The sequence below is a fragment of the Stenella coeruleoalba genome (assembly GCF_951394435.1).
Source record: "Stenella coeruleoalba genome assembly, chromosome: 3".
Lineage (NCBI taxonomy): Eukaryota > Metazoa > Chordata > Mammalia > Artiodactyla > Delphinidae > Stenella > Stenella coeruleoalba.
Window position 1 is genome coordinate 22,718,809 of NC_137148.1, and position 22,086 is coordinate 22,740,894.

A 22,086-nucleotide genomic window follows, 5' to 3' on the forward strand; every position below is an offset into this window, starting at 1 on the left:
TTGTATTTTTGGTTCCATGTGTAAGAATTCATCACTTGAAACCAGATCAGGGAACATGAACAGGGTCTGAGGTGTTGCTGGGTCAAGGTGATTCCAGAGCCTCCTCCAAGATGTGGCTCAAAGTGTTAGAGTTCTTCCATTTAGAAATCACAGAGATTCTCTGACAGTTTCTGCCTGTAGGTAGGAGTCTGGGGGAGGCATGTCTGAACATCACAGCTATTGTACAGCTGTTTTCCTACCAAGGTAGTCAGCCAGCACTTTCATTTTAGTCTGGTGAGACTTGTGTAAGACTTCTGACCTATAGAACAGTAAGGTAAGAAGTATGAGCTGCTTTATGCCACTAAGATTTTTGGTGATTTGTTACCTGAGCAGTAGAAACTAATATGGGAAAAAAAGGGCTATTCAAATCATATTGGAGGTGTTGGCTCTCAATGTAGAAAAAGTACGTTGGATCTCATACTCTGCACAAAAATCACTTTTATGTGGATTAAGTACTAAATATGAAACGATTAAAACTTTTTGATGGAAATGTTTCTGTAGAGAAAAAGTTTAAAAGACAACCTTGTTTGTTCAATAAAATATTAAGAGATTCTCAATATTCCTACTATTTAGAAAAATAAAAATGTTAAAAATGAGTTGATACTTAATTCCTGCAGGATTAGTAATTAAAAACCACTCATCATACTAATTGCTGACAGGAATTTGAGATAATAGGAACTCATGTGCTCTTGGTAAGTTTATAAATTGGTACAATCTCCTTGGAGTTTAATTGCCATTATGTAGTAATGTTAAAAATGTGAGAAACCTAGGATCCTGCAATAGTACAACTAGTTAGATCAGCTGGAAAGTTTTTCATATTAGTAAAAAAGGACACCTATAAGAATAATTTGCTTCAGTGACTTATGAACCTAGATGATTTTTTTATTTTTGGCTTTGACCTCTTCTGTTAAGATGCTCAGATTCTTCTCCATTTAGCCATTGGATGCAGGAACAGGAAAAAAATCTCTGCATGGGGTTATTTTAGGGGCCATCAGTTTGCTCAGACCCTATGAGCCAGAATTCAAGCACATGGCCATACCTCACTTCAAGGAAGCAGGAAATATAAACTATCTGTGTGCCCAGAGGAAGAAGAAGACTGTGTTTTAGTAAATAAGTATCCTATCTCTATCATAAATACAAATAAGCAAAATCAGAGAAAACTAAATACAAATGGACAATACACTTATGAAATTATATTCAGTCTCATACCAGTATTACAAAATTGAAATTGAAGGATGATATTTCCACTTTTGTGCATTGATTGTTGTGATGTTATTTATCTAGGTCCAAGTGATGTTGAAATGGAGCTACAGCCTGCAATTCCATTTCTTATAATCTAACCAAAGGTTGTAGTCTCACAAGGATATTTTTAAGATAACAAACAATTAAAAAAAATTAAAACAAACTTAAATGAAAACTTGATCATTCAGTACACTGTTTAAAATTCATCAATAATTATCAATTACTCTTAGAAAATTTACAATTTTTACTCAGAAGGTACAATTTCTGTCATTCAAGGCCCTGCAGTCTCTGGTCTTTGCATACCTCATCAGCTCTCTCATACCTTCCCCTCCTCTTTCTTCAGTGTCCCTTGTTCCCCTTGACTTTCAGTTTTGGGGGGCACACAAAACTTCTGCTTTTTCTTCTTGAAATGTTCTCCCTCCACAATCTCCATACTTAACACCTACTCACTCTTCGTGCCGAACAGCAGTGTTATTCCTTCATAGAAGTTTTCCTTGATACTCCAGTCTAAATGATGCCTCTAAATACAAAAATATATAATGAAAAATTGCAATGATTGTGACAGTATTTTTATTTGATGACTAATCAATGCTTTCTCAGCATTCAAATATAATCCCAGTGGGGCTTTGATCTTATTTCTTTTGTCCACAATCGGATCACTGGATCTAGTCAAATACCTAGTATGTGATAAAAGCTCAATATATGTTTGGATAGGAAAAAAAAAATCTCCTCCTGGGTTTCTCCTTTACTCTTGCACTACTGCTACACTCACAACACTTCTGAGACCAGTTATAGGGGGTGTTTTTCCCTTAGTAAGCATTTTTCTGCAACGCCAGCTGGATGTCCCACAATTTAACTTTATTCTGACATTATCCTCCTGGAGATAGCATCCGATCTCACAGGTGAAGGGCTCAGTCCCATGAGACTTTCCCCCACTTCCAGAAGCCAATCACAAGTGGTAGGTCTTCAGGTCTCCTGCAACTTCTCTTAGATCTGGCTACAAATTGGAAGTTCTCATGATTACCCCCTCATTGTATGTGAACATTTGCTAGAAGAGCTCACAGAATTCCAGGAAACACATACTTACATGTATAGTTTATTATAAAATAAAGGATATTTTAAAGGATACAGATGAACAGCCAGATGAGTGATATATAGAGCAAAGTCTGGAAGAGTCCCAAGTTCAGGAGCTCTGTCCCCATGGATCTGGGGTGCACCACCCTCCCAGTAGGTGTGTTCCCCAACCAAGAAGCTCTCTGAACTCCATGCTTTTGGTATTTTTATGGAGGCTTCATCACATAGGCATGATCAATCTTGAACTCAATCTCCAGCCCCTCTCGTTCCTGGAGGATGGGGCGGGGGTGGGGCCAGTAGGGCAGCGAGTTGGAAGCTTCTAATAATGGCTCGATGTTTCTGGTGACCAGCCTCCATCCCAAAGCTATCCAGGAGCTCACCAAGAGTCATCTCATTAGGTCAAAAGACACTCCTGTCACCTAGTAAATGCCAAGGGATTTAGGAACTCTGTGCCAGAAACTGGAGTCAAAGACCAAATATCAGAAAAAAAAGATACTCCTAGTGCTGGCTCTCATCACTTAGGAAATCACAAGGATTTTAGCATCTCTGTGCCAGGAACCAGAGGCAGAGACCAATATGTATTTTTTATATTATTTTAAAATATTTATTGACTGACTAAAATTGTTTCTGTATAAAGCTACACAAAGGAAAAATATGCTTTAATTCACACTATACTGAGAAAAAGGTATCCTCTGAAATCAGACACAGTTGGGCTTGTTTTTCAATTCTGGTCCAATTCTGTGACATTGGTTAACTTATTCATGATTTCTCTGCCTTTATTTCTATGTATGTAAAGTAGATGTAGCTTTCCATGTCATATATAACTATATGTCTACATTATATGTGATTAGTCAGCATAAATATAAAACACATTCAGTAATATTCTTAGCATATTAATTGGAACATATTAATGTTCCAAATATTAGTTCCTGTACTAAATACTTTACTGTAGTTCTGCTTATTTTGTCTGATATTTTCTCACTATACCTAAATTGTCTATTGCACTTGCACAATAAAGATGAATATGGAAAAAGGTAATTTTGTAATGCCACCCAAGTGCATCTGTTTATTTTTGCTGCATATGAAACCACCTTGAAATATAGTGGCTGAAGACAACAATTCTATCATTTGCTCATGATTTGCAGCAGTTAGATTGGGCTCAGCTTCAGCTGAGCACTTCCAGTTGTCTCTTGTGGGTGTCTCCTGTGGCTGTGGTCATCCGTGACTCAACTGTGGCTGGGTGGTCAAATATAGCTACACTAGCTCTTCTGGCAGTTGACATTTGCTCCACCAGACTTTTCAGCCTCCTGTATGAGAGTAAAGATCTTCATTTTGATTTTCAGGAAACATTCCATGAGGGCAAGATCAAAGATGGAAAGCCTAGAAATCCATACTCATTTTGCAGTCTCAAATTGGACAAAACAAGTCACAAATCTGGCCCAGGTTCAAAGAGTGAGGAAATAAGCTCAATTTTCTTGATGGAAGAAACTGTAAAGTTACATTACAAAAGGAAACAGGAACTATTGTGGTTTTCTGTGCAACTCTTTACCAAACCAAGAAACTGTTTTAATTATTGACATACTCTCTGCAGTACTTATAAATCATGCATGCTTTGAAAATAATTGGTTTGACAATAATTTACTTGATATTTATTAAGGTAATGCTAATTATGATAATTTAATTTCTGTGGGAATTTATATAATTCAAGTTATATTTGAGCATAATATGTTAATTATTAATGTGCATCATTTAAAATTATGTGATCAAATTAAAGTCATTCCCAGAACTCTATATTTATGTCCCTCAATTAAAGTACCCATGTAATACATCATTTTGACTGTTACACGGAGTAGTATATAAATCTTGCATTATCTGATTGCAGTGATGTTACTAATGTTCTTGGAACTCTTCAGTCATTCATTAAAGGCTATCTTAAGATGACCTAAGGTAGAAGCTTGCTTCTTCCCTCAAAAGTGGTAACAAAACTGAGGGAAAGCAAGAGCTGAATACTACAGAAGAAGGCACTATCATACTCTCGTTAGGGACTGATACTCATTGACGATGAATCTAAGGCAAATCAGAGAAATGACTCTCCTCTCCTGGTGTATTTGGAATTAGCTAATAGCAAAATGCTTTTCTTTTTACTAATGGATGATAATTTTACAACTTTTATACATTTGAGGACATTGAAAAGAGTTGCAAATACTAGAGACAAAGTTTGCCTCAGGGCATTCCCAGTGGTATTATTTCTCTTTTCTAGAGCAACCCACAAAAAAGTCAACTCCCTTTCTTATAAAATAATAATACCATTGTTTATTCTCCAAAGTTGTCAGTGCTTTTTGTTCTCAGTTGCAAATTTTACTTCATATTCTTCTTCAGTGTGTGTGTGAAGGGGGCAGTTGGTCTCAGATTAGTAAGTAGATAAAGTGGATGGATGGATAGAAAAGTAAGTGAATGGAGGGGTGGATGGAAGATGGACAAATAGATTAGAGAAACCAAGAAAACAATACAGATTACATTATGACACTTTGCATTTAAAAACCATCAAATGACTCCCATTTAGGATTAATTTCATACCTTTTGCTTGATAGACCCTTTCATGAGTTCTGCTTAATGACTTCATCTGCCTCATTTCCCACTACTTCCCAACATGCTCTAGCTTCTAGCCACAATAAAATAACTGCAAGTATCCAAAGGCTTTGTGTATTTCCAGACTATGTCTATAAGTTTTACATAACCAAAACTTCCTCCTCTGTGCCTAGCCCATGCTAGTTGTTAAAAACTCATCTCAAGTGTTACTTCATTTGGTTAGCATTCCCTAGAATTCCTGAGCTAGATGCTCATTGTACATTCGTGTATATACCCTAAGTATACACCCTAGCCCTATCAGGGTATCTAGACCATAGGTCCTCAAGCTTTAATATGAAATCAAAATATCTGGGAGATTATTAAAATGTAGATTGCTGAGCCCTACTTTGGATAGTCTGATTATTTAGGTATAGTAAAGCGCTTCAATACTTTATACTCTCTAGGGAAGACTTATTCAGGTTGATGAACACAATGTAAAAAAATAAAATCTGAACAGCTCTCAATGATGCCAAAGTTATAATGGTTTGGCTTATTTTATCCTCCAACCCAGGATACTCTCTAATTTTCAAGAGCCAACATTCTCATTTGTTTTTTTTTTTTTTAAATGATTTCAGATGTCTCTGGGTTTATGAATAGTTATTGAATATATATTCATTGATTAAAATCAGAAAATGCAGAGAAGGAATAGTGGGCATTTGTTTACTATTTAATTCAATTACACAAAAACTTGAAGACAGTTGTTAGGAGAATCAGTTAAATAATCTCACAGTGATTCCACCCTCATCCTCCTCTTTCCTTCTCCTTCCTCCTCTCCTCCTTCTTCTCTCCTTTTCTCTCCTTTTTTATAAGAATACATTTATACATTTATATCTTTTCTCTGATGACAAACATGTCATAGTTGTTGGACTACATTGTACACTACAGAAAAAAATTAAGTTTAAAAAGAACAAACAATACTAACAAGCACTGATAGACACTATTAATATGGTTACATATTTACCCATATTTTAATATATTAATATGCATACAAATTTTATTTTGTCATACTTTTTTTTACAAATTTATCACTAAAAATTGTGTCAAACACATTTGCAGTGAAAATTCCATTACCCTGAATTAATGTTATCAGAATGCCACTTTAGATCACATTAAGTTAGAAAAATTGAAAAGTTTAAAGCATATTTATTTTCATTTAAAAATAATTCTAAAAAAATAAATAATAAAAATAATTCTGTACTGAATAATGGTTGTTGACAATTTATAAATTCTGACATATAGAAGAAAGTTGTTTAAGCGTTAGTCAACAATGGTCCTTAAGAAAAAACAGTTCTAGTAAAATGATATTTATGTATTTGTTCAACTATATAGACCAAAGTTTTTAATACATTTTAACTGATCAGTTGGATTAAGATAAAACATAGATCTTTATCATACCTAAGAGTTTCTTAATAATACATTGCATGTGTCTAACAAAGTTTACTTAACAAAATCTATAACTTGATGGTTATTTAAATTGTTTTAATTATTCAGATTTTTTATAATACAGCTATGCAAATTGATATTTATCATGTAAATGGGGATTTATGAGTTTGATTTTGAACATAATAAGTATATTCTCACGTTAATCAAGTTGCTTCATTAGGAAATAACACTAGAAGTGGAAATGTTCATCAAATTGTGTATATAAATTACACATTGACACATATTAATGAAGTACTTTCTAGAATGTTTTTTTAAAAAATTTCTACCAGAAGAAAATGAGAATGCCTATTTCTTCTTATCCTTATTCAGGCTCCCTACTAGTGATATTCTTTTTTAAGTTTGGACACCATTACAGGTGAAATTTATGTTATTATTATTGTACTGATTTTTATTTTATGATTAATCATGATACAAACATCTCTTCACATACATATTTGATAGTTTATTTTTTCTTACGTGAATTATCTGTTCATGCCTTGACCCCATTTTCATTGCGATGACTTTCTCACATTGATTTGTCATAGCTGAGATTTGAAAAGTAGATAAATTCAACAATTAATTTAATGTTTTGGTAAGAATATTACATTTTATTATAATAAGTTTTACTTACTATATTAAAGTAAAAAAAGAAATAATTACTCTAATTCCTCCATCCAGAAGTCACAGTTTCCCTCTTTTTTTTGACCTTTTATGATCTATTTGTTGCTGTTTTGGAAATTCATAATGATGAGTCTTGATCTGTGTGTGTGTGTGTGTGTGTGTGTGTGTGTGCTTTCTTTCATTGGACAATTGATGGGTACATTTAGGGTGAAAGCTCATATCCTTTAATTGTGGGAAATTTCTTAAAGCAAGCTTCAATGTTTTTTTCTGTTTTCTATTTCAGAAGATCCTATTAGTCATATATCAGAATTTATGAATTAGTAATCTAATTTCCTTATGTTTTCTATTTTTTTTGTTTTCTAATCTACATTCCCAGATAATTCTTCAACCTAATTTCTAATTAATCTATATTTAAATGATATACTATTTTCTTATTTATAAGATCTCTTTTTCTTTTTATGTCTATTTCTATCCCCTCTCCCTCACTCTTCATCAACTCCATTCTTTGAAGCATGTATGTAACATTTTTTCATCTCTCTTAGGATACAAATGAGTAGTTCATTTTTTTAACTTATTTTTTTTTAATTTTTAGTTTAATTTAATTTAATTTTTATTTATTTATTTTTGGTTGCATTGGGTCTCTGCTGCTGCTTGCGGGCTTTCTCTAGTTGAGTCAAGTGGGGGCTACTCTGTTACGGTGTGTGGTCTTCTCACTGCAGTGGCTTCTCTTGTGGAGCACGGGCTCTAGGCGCGCGGGCTTCAGTAGTTGCAGCATGTGGGCTCAGTAGTTGTGGCTTGTGGGCTCTAGAGCACAGGCTCAGGAATTGTGGCACACAGGCTTAGTTGCTCCACGGCATGTGGGATCTTCCCAGACCAGGGCTCGAACCCATGTTCCCTGCATTGGCAGGCATATTCTTAACGACTGCACCACCAAGGAAGTCCACACATGAGTAGTTTTAATATTAATTTTGTTTACTTCCTGTATTTTTCTTCTAGTTTCTCTAAGCCATATTTTGGTGTCTTTCTTTCTCTTTTTTACTTTTTTTGTTTTCTCTGTTACCCTAACTTAATGTTTAAAGTTTTTCTACAATGTATCATAATTCTTAATTCTCCAAATATAAAAATGTGCAGGAAACTCCGAAGCTGATTGGTGGGAGCTTCTGGTGGGAATAGGAATTGATTTTGGAGGAATTTTCTGTAGATCAGGAATGACCTGGTGGCTTTACAAGGACAGCAAATGTCAGCATCTGGATATTCCACTCTACTCTCTTTGGCCAAGCTTTCCTCCAGGAAACATTTTTTGGACTATTGACTGGGGACGGAATAAAGGGGAGGTGGAAGACCATGGGATAACGGCTACAAAGGTGATTGAACAAGCCCTCCTGGCAGCGTTCTGGGAGCTAATGGATTGAGATTTAAGGAAAGTCTCAGTTTAATTTTCAAGCATCTCATCACACCTTTTCTCAGGCCCAGAGATAATATGTATGTTTCAGGTTTTCAGAGAATAAATCTGCCTAGGTAGGGAAGGAGAACGGGGATTCTAAATAATCCTTATAAACACTTTTAATAAATCATTTGCTATTAACCTCATTTCTTAATTGCGCCTTTTGAGGTACTTAATCCCTACAATTTCTGAGTCTGTACTGTATCCTGAATGTTAAACAGCTTACTTCTAACTTTGTATCCTTCTTTATAGTAGATATCAAAGCATCTGATTTATTCATTTCATGACTGTCCATTTACATTTTCCTAAAATTAGCAGACATTATATGTCTACTTTTTTCTTCTTTCCCCTTCTGTATATCATTGGGAGCTTACATCTTATTGTTTCCTTATTTTCAGAAGGCAGGATAGTGTGTAGACAACTGTGCTCAATCCATATTGTTTGTTCAAGACTATAATCCACTCCATTTAGTTCAGCACTTGTTTTTCTTTTTTGTTCTTTCTTTCTTTGCTTTTCCTTTTTTCCTTTTGTGGGTAGATAGGCCCATGCACATAGTTCCAGATGTTAAATATTTGGCATGGTTCAACAGCTCATAGTCCTCGGTTTAAATGGAATCTTACTACTATTATAATTATTGTTGACTTTTGTTTATGAAATTCAATTGTGGGGTTTTTTGAGCTATGCAAAATTTAAACCCTGGTAAATACTTAAATATAAGTATATACATTGAAATATTTAATATATAAAATATCAAGACAATAATTTATTCATAAAATGAAAATATATTTATACCAATAACACAGTAAAAAGTTAGGAAGTTTGTTTCAAACTTCTTTTAAAAATTCTATGTAACATTTTATAAGACTTGCATTTTTCCTTAGCGACTATAATTTTCACATATTTACTGAGTCTCTGAATACTCCTCTGTCCCTATATTTTGGTGCCTAATTATTTAAATTGTTTAAAATTATTAGGAGACAAAATAATTTTTGCCCAATAAATATGGTTGTAGTTAAATTTTCTTATTAAATAAGTGGAGGAAAAAACTAAAATGTGTGTAAGTACATTATCTTTATGGTAATATTTATAATTTATAAAATGACTATGAATATAAACATAGAAATATAGATTTATTTTCTTATATGTTTACATAAAGAACATAAAGTTACTTGCCTTTCTTGTTTTAGGTAATTACCTGAATAGAATTTCTAACATTCTTTTTTCTAATCTTGTATTTATGAATTAATTTTTAAAAATATTTTTGTATTTTACATATTCTACCTTTCTGCAGTGACCTACAATAAATTAACATATCCTGAAAATATTAGAAAAATACAAGGTATTAACAGTCTAATACAATATTATCATTTTTTTTCTTTTCACTATTATCTTTTTAAAGTGAAAACTAAACCCATAACCTCTCTAAATTATATTTGAAAATATTCCCCTGTTTGGACATTAACTGATAAGTTTGCTTTTTAAAAATGTCAGTATATCATTAAAGTAGCTATTTAGCTGCTAATAGGAACTTACCATTGTGGTAGCTTATAACAAATAGTGTTGGTCCTACAACTTTTCCATGCAGGTCACTTACATACATGTAAGTGATCATCTAAAATAAAATGAAAATGACAATATTTAAGTAAAATAGATTCAGAGATGGGACATTGTTTACAAAGCTTGCAGGTGGTTTATGATGTCACTTTCTATGACCTTAACTTCCATATATGTGTTTGTAATAATATTTCAGAATTTAATTTTGCCCTAACTTATCTCATAAGTACATTTTCAATGTTTAAAATGTGATTTTTAATGAAATGTAATTCTAAATTTTAAAGAATTTAAATTTAATGAAAATAAAAAGCAAACCACAAGAAGAGAGATTTAGCATTCTCTTATCCAGACATCCATCAAGAGCTAGAACAGCAGATTATTTAATAATTAATAATAATTATTAATAACATCAATATTATTATAATATATTATAAGTGTTATTTAATATTTAATCATTAATAATAATTATTATTAAGCTGCAGAAAGTGTAGTGCAAAGATATGTCCTCAGATGTTCTTAGCAGCACTAATTATAATATCTAAAAATTAGAAATGACCCATATGCCCAGCACTTGATGGATAGGTAAATAAATGTGGTATATCCAGACAATGTTATATTGATTGGCCATGTTATAGGATGAATTGTGTCCTGCCAAATTTAATATGTTGCAGTCCTAACCCCTATTACCTTAGAATTTTGACTGCATTTGGAGATAAGGTCTTTAAAGTGATATTTCATTTAAGATGAGGTCATTAATGTGAGGCTTAATCCATTGTGACCAGTGTCCTTACAAGAAGAGAATATTTGAACACAAAAGTGTAAAGAAGGAAGACCATGTGAAGACACAGGGAAGAGATGGCCATCTGCAAGCTAAGGAGAGAGGACACAGGAGAAACCAATTCTGCTGACACCTTGACCTCTGACTTCTAACTTTCAGAATTATGAGAAAATACATTTCTGTTGTTCAAGTCACCCAGTCTATGGATGTCATAGCAGCTCTAGCACACTAACACAGGCTATAAAAAAACAAGTACTGATACATGCCACAACATGGATGAAGCTTGACAACATTATGCTAAGTGAAAAAAGTCAGACATGAAAGATTTTATTTATATGAAATATGGAGAATAGGCAAATTCGTAAAGATGAAAGTAGATTAGTATTGGTCATTTGCTGGATAAAGGGGGGAATCAAAACTGACTACTAATTAATATAAAATTTCTTTCCATGGTGAATAAAATATTCTGGAGTTAGAGAGCTGGGACGTATGCACAAATTTGTGTATATGCAAAAACTTTGAATTATATACTTTAAAATGGTGAATTTTATTTTTTTTATGGTATGAGAACTATATCTTAATAAAGCTGATATAGAAAGATAAATTTTAAAGTTAAAAAATATTGTGTACATACACATATATTCATATATATTTATATATATACACACATATATAATTTCTTTATACTTTCACAGTTTTTTGGCAAATTAAAAAGCCATATGGCTTGTGTCCCATTTGTGTGTCTGAGGTTTAGCTTCGTATCCTGAGGTAAAAGTACATATTATCCAGGTCTTTAGGTAGCCTTTCTGAGGCAAAAACTTTGTGGTCATTGTAGGTCACTCATCTTCCTTCCTCTTTGATGTGGCAATCATAATGGCCACTCATTGTAGATGTTCCCATGTGACTGATGAACACATAATTCATACACTGAATATCAAGCTGGTTCTACCACAAGCAAGTCAGTTAACTTAGCAGTTGCCACTTCCTCATATGAATACCAAGCTGTGTATATACAGAGAGAGAGAGAGAGACACCAGGAGAGACCAGGCTTTCATCTGTATATGGAGTCTATCTTGTACAGACTTCACAGAGATCTCATTCTATTTATCACCAGTTCCTAGCTCTTCAAACTCTTGCTCTCTCATGGATCCTTCAAACTTGTGTTCAAACCCTGCTCAAGGCTCATAGAAGAAACTTCTACAACTCTAAAAACCTCTCTAGATGTAAAAGAATTGTTCTTCCCTTTCCAGTCTAAATTTTGGAGGAATCTAAATCCACTGAATCACTTTTTAATGCTTCTCAATTTACTGTTATTGGATTTCAGTCTTCATCTTCATTCACTCCCCTGAAACTTCCCTCTCCAAGACCAACTTCAATGTTATGGGATTCCAAAATCCAGGCCTCTATTGTTAATTTCTTTCTGACATGTTTATTTGTATGTTCTACTTTTAAAACATCTAATTATTATTAATCCACCCTGATTTTTCTCCAGAGTCCCATCTTCATATAAATGAATATAACCAGATTATCTACTTTACCCAAGCCAGAAAGATGACATTTTGGAGCACTTTCTGTTGCTCACCATCCCTGCAACCACTTAATTTATAAATTCTGTAAATTCAATATTTCTTACTAATCTTTCAATTTTTTGGCCCATACCACTTCCATTGTCCTTGTTTACCATAAGTTTGCCTGGGTTTGCCTGGGTCTCTTACCTACTACCTCTGTTTTCACCGTACTGTCCCGCCACTCTACATGTACAAAGTGATTTATAGGCCAAATTTGATCATGAACCTTTATTATTTAAAGAACTACAAAGAATCCCTACTATATACTTTCAGGATAAAATCTAAGCACACTGTGTTGGCTTTCAAATTTCTGTATTTAATTGACCACTACCTCTTCAGTGTCATCTCTTATAATGGCTCCCTTTCCCTTCATTCTCCAGACAAACTGAATTACTTATAGTTTCCCCAATGTACATACTTCTCTTCCTCATGTCTAGGCCTTCAAATATTATATGCAGTCTTCTTCAAGTGGTCCAAAAATGGTCCTCGCTTGACTTATCATCTAGTTAAATACTGCTTCTAACTCAGAAATTAATTTATAAATTATTTCTACTAGATAGAAATATCTTTTTAAATCTAAAAGCAAAAAGTATCTTTTTTACTCTGAAAGAACATTAGATTTCCCTCTTTCATTGACCAAACCATGCTTTAATATAACTGTCCATTACATTGCTAGTGTGAACCCTACAGTACAACTGTTTAAGAATATATGGGATGATTGCTCATTGCTACATACAAGTGCCTGTACAATCCAATAATTTTATAAATATTTATAGAATGGCTATATAACATAAATGAAAATTTTCTCTCAGGAAATTTCTCTCTGGTCACTTAATGTAACACAGATTTATGTTTTTCCTCTGCCTGGGATGTTTGCTTTTCAAAAAATTAAATAATAGATTCAAGTTTTCAAATGTGAGACATCAGAAAGACTAAAGAAAATCCTAAATTTCTAAAAATGAGTTTCACTTAGGTGATTTATTCTTACATTTATGTATTAAGTCTGTCTAGCTGGTAATAATATCTTGTTGAATAAAATTCCATTGAAGTAACAGTATTTGCCCAAGTTTGGTGCATTAAAATATAGCTGATGGATAGGTAGGTAGACAGATAGATGTGGTGATTATATCTGTGTATTATGTCCCATAATACCCTTTTTAATTTAAAATCTTTTGATTTGAGGGTTCTTTTTTCATTTGAATGTTTAATACATTCAAAAGTTTATTTATAGTTAATATTAGATAAATAGCAATAAAATGAGCACAGATGAATCCACACACAGAAAAATTTCAAGATTTGAAGCCATCTGTGTGCTCGTCATGCTCTCCTGTCCATGTGCTAACAGTTTTGCTAAATTTTATGTAAATATTCAATTGTTTTTTGAAATATGCCATATAAGTATGTAATTTTAAACAATATACTCTTGAGCTTTGTATGCCTTTTAATGTTATTTAAGTGGAATTTTATTTATAAGTGTGTAATGAATAGACCAAAAATTACTTTCCATTCTCTTGTTGGACATTTAGGTTGATTCCAATTTTTTGCTATAATAAACATTGCCGTTGTGAATTTGTTAAACTGTCTTCAGATTCATTTGTGCAAGGGTTTCTCTTGGGTTGATGTTTAGCAGTGGAATTACTTATGCAAATTCTAGATTTACAAAATATTTTAATCATTTTTCAATATAAAATGATAAATTATTTTCCAATGGGTTTATAAAATTTACATATTCTCTAGCAATATATGAGATTCCCACTGCTTCAGTCCTTGAAGTTAGGTCTTCAATCTACAATTGCTTCAGTCTCTGAAGTTATCAGAACTTAAATATTTTGCTCTACTCTACCATGCAATTTATTGGTTTTTAATTTCCATGTTCCACATTGCTGATGTTCTTAGTATTACACCAGAAGATTGTTGGCTATTCAGACTTTCTGTTCACAAAAATGACTGCCTAAGAATTTTGCTTATTTTTTTCTATTTGATTGGTTATCATGATATTATTATTTAGTAGGCATTCTTTATATATTTTGGGATCAAAACCTTTACCAGTGTAATATATATTGTCTCCTAGTTGGCACCTATCTTTTTGCTTTCTTTATACGAATTCTAATAAATTGAATTCTTAGTGAAATGTGCCAATCTTTTATTTTAAGGCTTATGTTTTTTTGTGTCTTTTAGGGTTTTTTTTTTCTATTTTTGTGTCTTTTCAGGTTTCCTTTGTTTGCCCTTTCTCAGGTTTTTTTTCCCTCAGGTCATAAATGTATAACCTATAATGTTTTATAATTTTGCTTTCTTTACTTAAGTTAATGTACTTAGAATTGGCTTCTGTGTGTGAGGTGAAATAGTGTTAGATTATATTTTTACATGGATAACAAATTATTCTAGGATCATTCAGTGAATAGTCTTTTCCAAGTTCCATTACTTCTACTGATCAAAGATTGGTGGTAACTTAACAAGTTCGAGGAAGTTTTTTAGCATTACAGCTTTGTATGACAAGGAAGATTGAAATAGAAGGCTAAGAAATTATCCAGCAAGTTTTCTTTTCTTTGACAGTTTATATAATGTATTTTAAATGAAAAATAAAACCTCTCCATTAAATACTTCCTATCTGTGCCCATGTCACATTGTTCCATTTAATTATACTATATAGGTAGAATCCATTTTATACAATAGTGTTTAAAACATTAATATAAAAGTGTATGAGTGATTATTCAATATGACATTTGTATCTTAATTGGTGAGTGTTTGCATATAATTTTCTATTTAACTTTTAAGTGGAAGATTAATCAAGCTCTATATCATATGATTTTTAATAATTTTGCTAACTTTATATGTACCAGGTTTTATTTTAAAAAAATACTGTGCCATTCCTCTTTGTAAAAATGCTGTACTAATCCTCTTTGCATTTTAATCTGACATACAAAATTTTAAAAACATTTTGTTTTTTATTTATTTTAAGCTATAATTTCAGTCTGTGATAAACTAGATTGTGTTTCAGCCACTTAGGGACATTTACGCAAGTTTTTATTCACAATTTGTTTTAATATTAATTCTTATCATGTCAAAAAGAGACATTGAAGAGAAAATGGTTTCAACTAAACAACTCAGATGATTTAGAAATACTTTTATCTTATACCTTTCATCCAAACTTCTTGATTCAGACAGAAAGGGATTCTTAAGTGTATTCTTTTATGCTTTCTTAAAATAAGAGCTTTACCTTATATTATCTTAACATTGTGAATATAAAGATTTCCAAAGGTAAAATCTCTACATATATTATAAGCAGACAGTATATTTATCTTTGAAAATCACTTCTGCATGATATTTTCTAGTGCCTCCTTTAAATTAAAGAAAGGCAGTGATTTTTTATTTCTATTTTGTAACATGTATTAGTAGGTAAATAAATGAAATATTTTAAATATATTTTCTCTGTATTTAAATACATGTCTACTTTTCTGTGAAAGTTCTTTTAAAACTGTTAAACAGGAATGGAATATTATTTTGTAGTAAAATTTGCATCTAGGAAAGGAAGGAAAACAAAAATCATAAAAAGCAATTCAAGAATATTAGCCATAAAAAGAAATGAAATTGAGTTATTTGCAGGGAGGTGGATGGACCTTGAGTCTGTCATACAGAGTGAAGTAAGTCAGAAAGAGAAAAACAAATACCGTATGCTAACACATATATATGGACTCTAAAAAAATATATATGGTTCTGATGAACCTAGCCACAGGACAGGAATAAAGACACAGACATAGAGAATGGACTTGAGGACACGGGGTTGGTGGGGAGAAGGGGAAGCTGGGACGGAGTGAGAGACTAGCATTGACATATATACACTACCAAATGTAAAATAGATAGCTAATGGGAAGCAGCTGCATAGCACAGGGAGATCAGCTCTGTGCCTTGTGACCACTTAGAGAGGTGGGATAGGGAGGGTGGCAGGGAGACTCAAGATGGAGGGGATATGGGGATATATGTATACATATAGCTGACTCACTTTGTTATACAGCGGAAAGTAACACAACATTGTAAAGCAATTATACTCCAATAAAGATGTAAAAAAAGAAAACCAATTTGACATTCTTTTTTTTTAATGATTTAAATCATCTTGAGAAGTTAATGATGCAGTAAGGATGACATCAAATTTAAAAAGGAAAGAAGTCTTTAAGTAGAATCTGCTTCTCATTTCATGATATTTTGTGTTACATGGATTATTGAAGCTTTCCTCATTCAGTCAGGGCATCATTCATCCTCCATTTAGCAGGGTCTGCATGCAAAGTGGCCAGCAAAGAAGGAGGTATAACCCCCTTCCGCTGAATCCAGATGTCAGTGGAAGCTCTTCACCTCTGCACTTCTACCATAGGCCACTGAAAGAAACCTTATACTTGCTTATTAAAGCATCCTTCTCTGTATAGAGTGAAAATGTTTATCATTTAATGTGATACGTGTGGAGGGGAAGTGGGATTCATATTAGTTAATCGCTAATGAGAACAATATTTTTCTTTGAATCTTGAGGTCTTCATCCATTTTACAGGTTTGCCTGCAACTTTTAAAAATTTATTTCTTTTAATTTAATTTAATTTTTTATTGGAGTATAGTTGCTTTACAGTATTGTGTTAGTTTATACTGTACAGTAAAGTGAATCAGCTATACGTATACATATATCTCCTCTTTTTTGGATTTCCTTCTCATTTAGGTCACCACAGAGCACTGAGTAGAGTTCTCTGTGCTATACAGTAGGTTCTCATTAGTTATCTATTTTATACATAGTATCAATAGTGTATATATGTCAATCCCAATCTCCCAATTCACCCCCCCTCCTTTCCCCCTTGGTATCCATACTTTTGTTCTCTATATCTGTGCCTGCAACTTTTAGCTTGTCCTAACCCTGTCTTCTTAATTTCCTTATTCTAGTCTATTTCCTCAATCCTTCCTTGCTATTCTTTCACCTCTCCCTCATTTTCTTCCACTAGAAACAAGACCATGTTTCTTTCACCTAAAAATACCCTCTCATGAAATTGGCTTCCACCAGATTCAGACTTTCATTTTACTACCAACTATATCCAGCAGGCTTCTGTCAAACAGAAATGCATACCTTTGCCATACATAATGTACATTTCTTAAAAAAAAAATGTGTGTTTCTTAGGCTGTTTTGTCTGCTTCCCTATTGACATTCCAGGTCTGCCAGAACAAGGGAAATTCTTTATGTAATCAGACTCTGGGCATTACCTTTCAATATATGTGCGTGTGTGTTTATCTGTATCTGTGTAATGTATGTCAATGTTTAATCATTTGGATGTTAACTAAATGCTGTATTTCTCCAAGGAATACCTGTTATAGATGTTAATTATAGATAAAAGAGCAGTACTATACTGAGAAAAATGTCATCTTTGTTGATTTAAAATCTCATCATTGTGATTTCTGAGAACAGCTTACCATTTATTCCTGATTACTTTGAAATGGAGAAACTGTTAAATCTGTATAATTAAATGTTTCAGGTTAATTTGACTGTAAGTTATTCAATAGTAAATTTTAGCCACGTATCCTCAGTTTTGATTGTCTTAAGCACATGCCACTGAATTGTAGAGTGACTGAATTGGAATAGGGGAGGCCCCTGCATATAAAAAGCCAACATTTTCTGTAATTTTCACTCTAAGCTGAAATTATGAAATTGTATAATTTAAAAGTTATGATTTCATTTTTACTGATGCTCTCTATAGAATTTATGCAGACACAGAGAAGAAGTAAGAAAAAACAATTCTGTTAAGTCTTCAAACATATCTTGGGAACTTGGGAAAACTGTTAGCCAACAACTTAGCTGAGTCATGAGCTGAGGTGATTTCAGATGTGAGCTTCCCTTGCATCTCCTGGGCCTGAAGTGAGATATTCATCTTAGGGAGCTGAAAGGACCTTTGGGAATTAAAGACAGGATTGCGAATATCTAGTCACCTTTTTGGGGAGGAAGAGTTTGTATTAATACAGCATGTTCATCTACTCACAACTTTAGAATGTCAGAGCTTGTGTAAGGTATTTATGGTCTAGGAAATTCTGGAAGAGTGAAGAATGACTTAAAATGTTTATAAATGGAAGGATTTACTTTTCATTATTCTTATTATATTGTATCCATTTATTCATTCAACATATATGTACTGAAAAACTGCTGTATGTTTAATTCTATCAGAAGAGTGAAAACGGTAATCAAGACAGTATGGTACTGGCACAAAAACAGAAATATAGATCAATGGAACAGGATAGAAAGCCCAGAGATAAACCCATGCACATATGGTCACCTTATCGTTGATAAAGGAGGCAAGAATATACAGTGGAGAAAAGACAGCCTCTTCAATAAGTGGTGCTGGGAAAACTGGACAGGTACATGTAAAAGTATGAAAATAGAACACTCCCTAGCACCATACACAAAAATAAACTCAAAATGGATTAAAGACCTAAATGTAAGGCCAGACACTATCAGACTCTTAGAGGAAAACATAGAACACTCTATGACATAAATCACAGCAAAATCCTTTTTGACCCACCTCCTAGGGAAATGGAAATAAAAACAAAAATAAATAAATGGGACCTAATGAAACCTCAAAGCTTTTGCACAGCAAAGGAAACCATAAACAAGACCAAAAGACAACCCTCAGAATGGGAGAAAATATTTGCAAATGAAGCAACTGACAAAGAATTAATCTCCAAAATTTACAAGCAGCTCATGCAGCTCAATAACAAAAAAAAACAACCCAATCCAAAAATGGGCAGAAGACCTAAACAGACATTTCTCCAAAGAAGATATACAGATTGCCAACAAACACAAGAAAGAATGCTCAACATCATTAATCATTAGAGAAATGCAAATCAAAACTACAATGAGATATCATCTCACACCAGTCAGAATGTCCATCATCAAAACATCTAGAAACAATAAATGCTGGAGACGGTGTGGAGAAAAGGGAACGCTCTTGCACTTTTGGTGGGAATGTAAATTGATACAGCCACTACGGAGAACAGTATGGAGGTTCCTTAAAAAACTACAAATAGAACTACCATACGACACAGCAATCCCACTACTGGGCATATACCTTGAGAAAACCGTAATTCAAAAAGAGTCATGTACCAAAATGTTCATTGCAGCTCTATTTACAATAGCCAGGACATGGAAACAACCTAAGTGTCCATCGACAGATGAATGGATAAAGAAGATGTGGCACATATATACAATGGAATATTACTCAGCCATAAAAAGAAATGAAATTGTGATTTGTAATGAGGTGGATGGACCAAGAGACTGTCATGCAGAGTGAAGTTAAGTCAGAAAGAGAAAAACAAATATCGTATGTTAACACATATATATGGAATCTAAGAAAAAAAATGTCATGAAGAACCTAGGGGTAAGACGGGAATAAAGACACAGACCTACTAGAGCATGGACTTGAGGTTATGGGCAGGGGGAAGGGTAAGCTGTGACAAAGTGAGAGAGTGGCATGGACATATATACACTACCAAACATAAAATAGATAGCTAGTGGGAAGCAGCCGCATAGCACAGGGAGATCAGCTAGGTGGTTTGTGACCACCTAGAGGGGTGGGATAGGGAGGGAGATGCAAGAGGGAAGAGATATGGGAACATATGTATATGTATAACTGATTCACTTTGTTATAAAGCAGAAACTAACACACCATTGTAAAGCAATTATACTCCAATAAAGATGTTAAAAAAAAAGAAGAAGAGTGAATAAGAGTAACAGCATGTATATGCTCTCAAGAAACTTTGAACTTTAGAATAAATGTCATAAAGCATGCTATAGCAGACATCTGTACAGGCTATGGAATAAATGAAAGTGTTTCAGTTGTGCTTGGGAAAACTGAGGGAAATCTTCATAGAGTAAATGATGCTTGACCTGGATTCTAAGATGTTAGTGGGTCACTGCCAAGAGGAACTGAATGTCGGGCCAGGGTCTAGTGAGGGAACAAATACATGGACAAACAACACAGTATGGCGCATTTGAGAACTGCCTGGATAGGCTGAGAGACATAAGGTGGTTGAGATAAAAATAAGTAGATTATGATGTAAACTCCATTTCTTGACTGAGAAACAAAGAACTATTTAAACACAGGCACAGAAGAACTAGTTTTGAATTTTAGAAAGATCAGACAAGTAGGCAGGAATAAGGATAGTTAATTTTGATTTAGATATGGGAAGTTAAATTAAGAGATGATTTAATGTAGTCTAGACAAGAAATAATCATGCTGAAATACTGTGGATTGAGGGAACGGTGCATTTATGAATGAGATCAGGAAATCTGAATATTGAATCATCATTATTGAGTAGATGGGGGAGTGATAGAGATGTGTCTTGGACAATACTTATAATTTTGTTGTCTGTGAGGTGATGGAACTTATTTTTAAATTAGAAAACATAACCAAAAGTGTAAGTTTAGAGTGAAAGTGAGTACCTCCTTAAATTTTGTGTGCTAGGCGCCTCACTTTCTTTACTCTGTTAACCACACTGATAATACATTGGTCCCTCAGATCTTGTTTACTTTGGGCACATGTGGAGTTTTGATAGGCCTCATAGAGATGCTTAATGAGCTGGGTTCTTTCTATGAGATGTACAATTTGTAGGTAGTTGAATTTTGAAATTAATACCTTATTTATTAAAATTCAAAAGCCTACTATAATAAGATGTTAAATGGAGATTCCAGATTCCTACCATCCTTAAATAGGAATCATGACAGTTATCAGATACTAAAGTTAGTGTAAGACTCTTATTTCTTGGAAATATTTTCAAAATAATGTTGAAAATTCAGTTCAGTTTGTCTAGTATCCTTCTACCAGAGCATGAATATGAAAGGCGATCTGACTTTGGAGAGGAAAAAGACTAAGACGATTTATAGAAGAAAGCTTTTGCAGTGCTGAGTCCAGAGCTTTTCTAACCCCAGAGCAAATGTTCAGGGGTAAAATCTCTCTCTTCTCAATTCTAGTGAGTTGGATTTTCGTGACAATTTCTTTTCATGCTTAGAATCTATTCTCTGAATGGGGATACACAAATCACGAGCAAGACTCACAACTGAGAAAACTAAAGCTAAATGATAGACATGCTCTATTGGAATTGGTCTCCCCGAGTCTCTGGAGACAAAGGATACATCAATGTTTCTATTGATGAGATGTTGGCCAATCAGAGCAGAGAGGCAGAATAAGACCCTCAGAGGGGTCAAATGTCCTTCTAAGCAAGAAGCTGAAGGTGACTGATGGATTCCTAGATCTTGAGGAAGACATAACAAGTGACAGATCCTCTTCTCAGTATCAGTTCCATTAGTCTCAAGGGGACACTACCATAAACTATTTCTGCAGAACATTTCATCTAGTACCCCAACTCCAAGAACTCTTTGACCAAGTCAGAACTTTAAATTCACTGCCTGACCAATAGTTTAACTATCTCCCACCTTCAAATAATCTCCTCTCTCTTTCACACTAAAATTCTGTAATTCCAGGGTCCATCAATACAATCACTTCTTAGGGTATACCCACAACTCTCTTGTTCCTCTCTCAAATCTTGTGTTCACCTTGCAAAACACAACCATGTGCAAACCAACTGTACTGAGTCAAATTGTATTATCAAAAGGATGTAAATTACGAATCAATGGACAAAGGATTAATCTCCAAAATATATAAACAACTCATGCAGCTCAATATTAAAAAAACAACCCAATC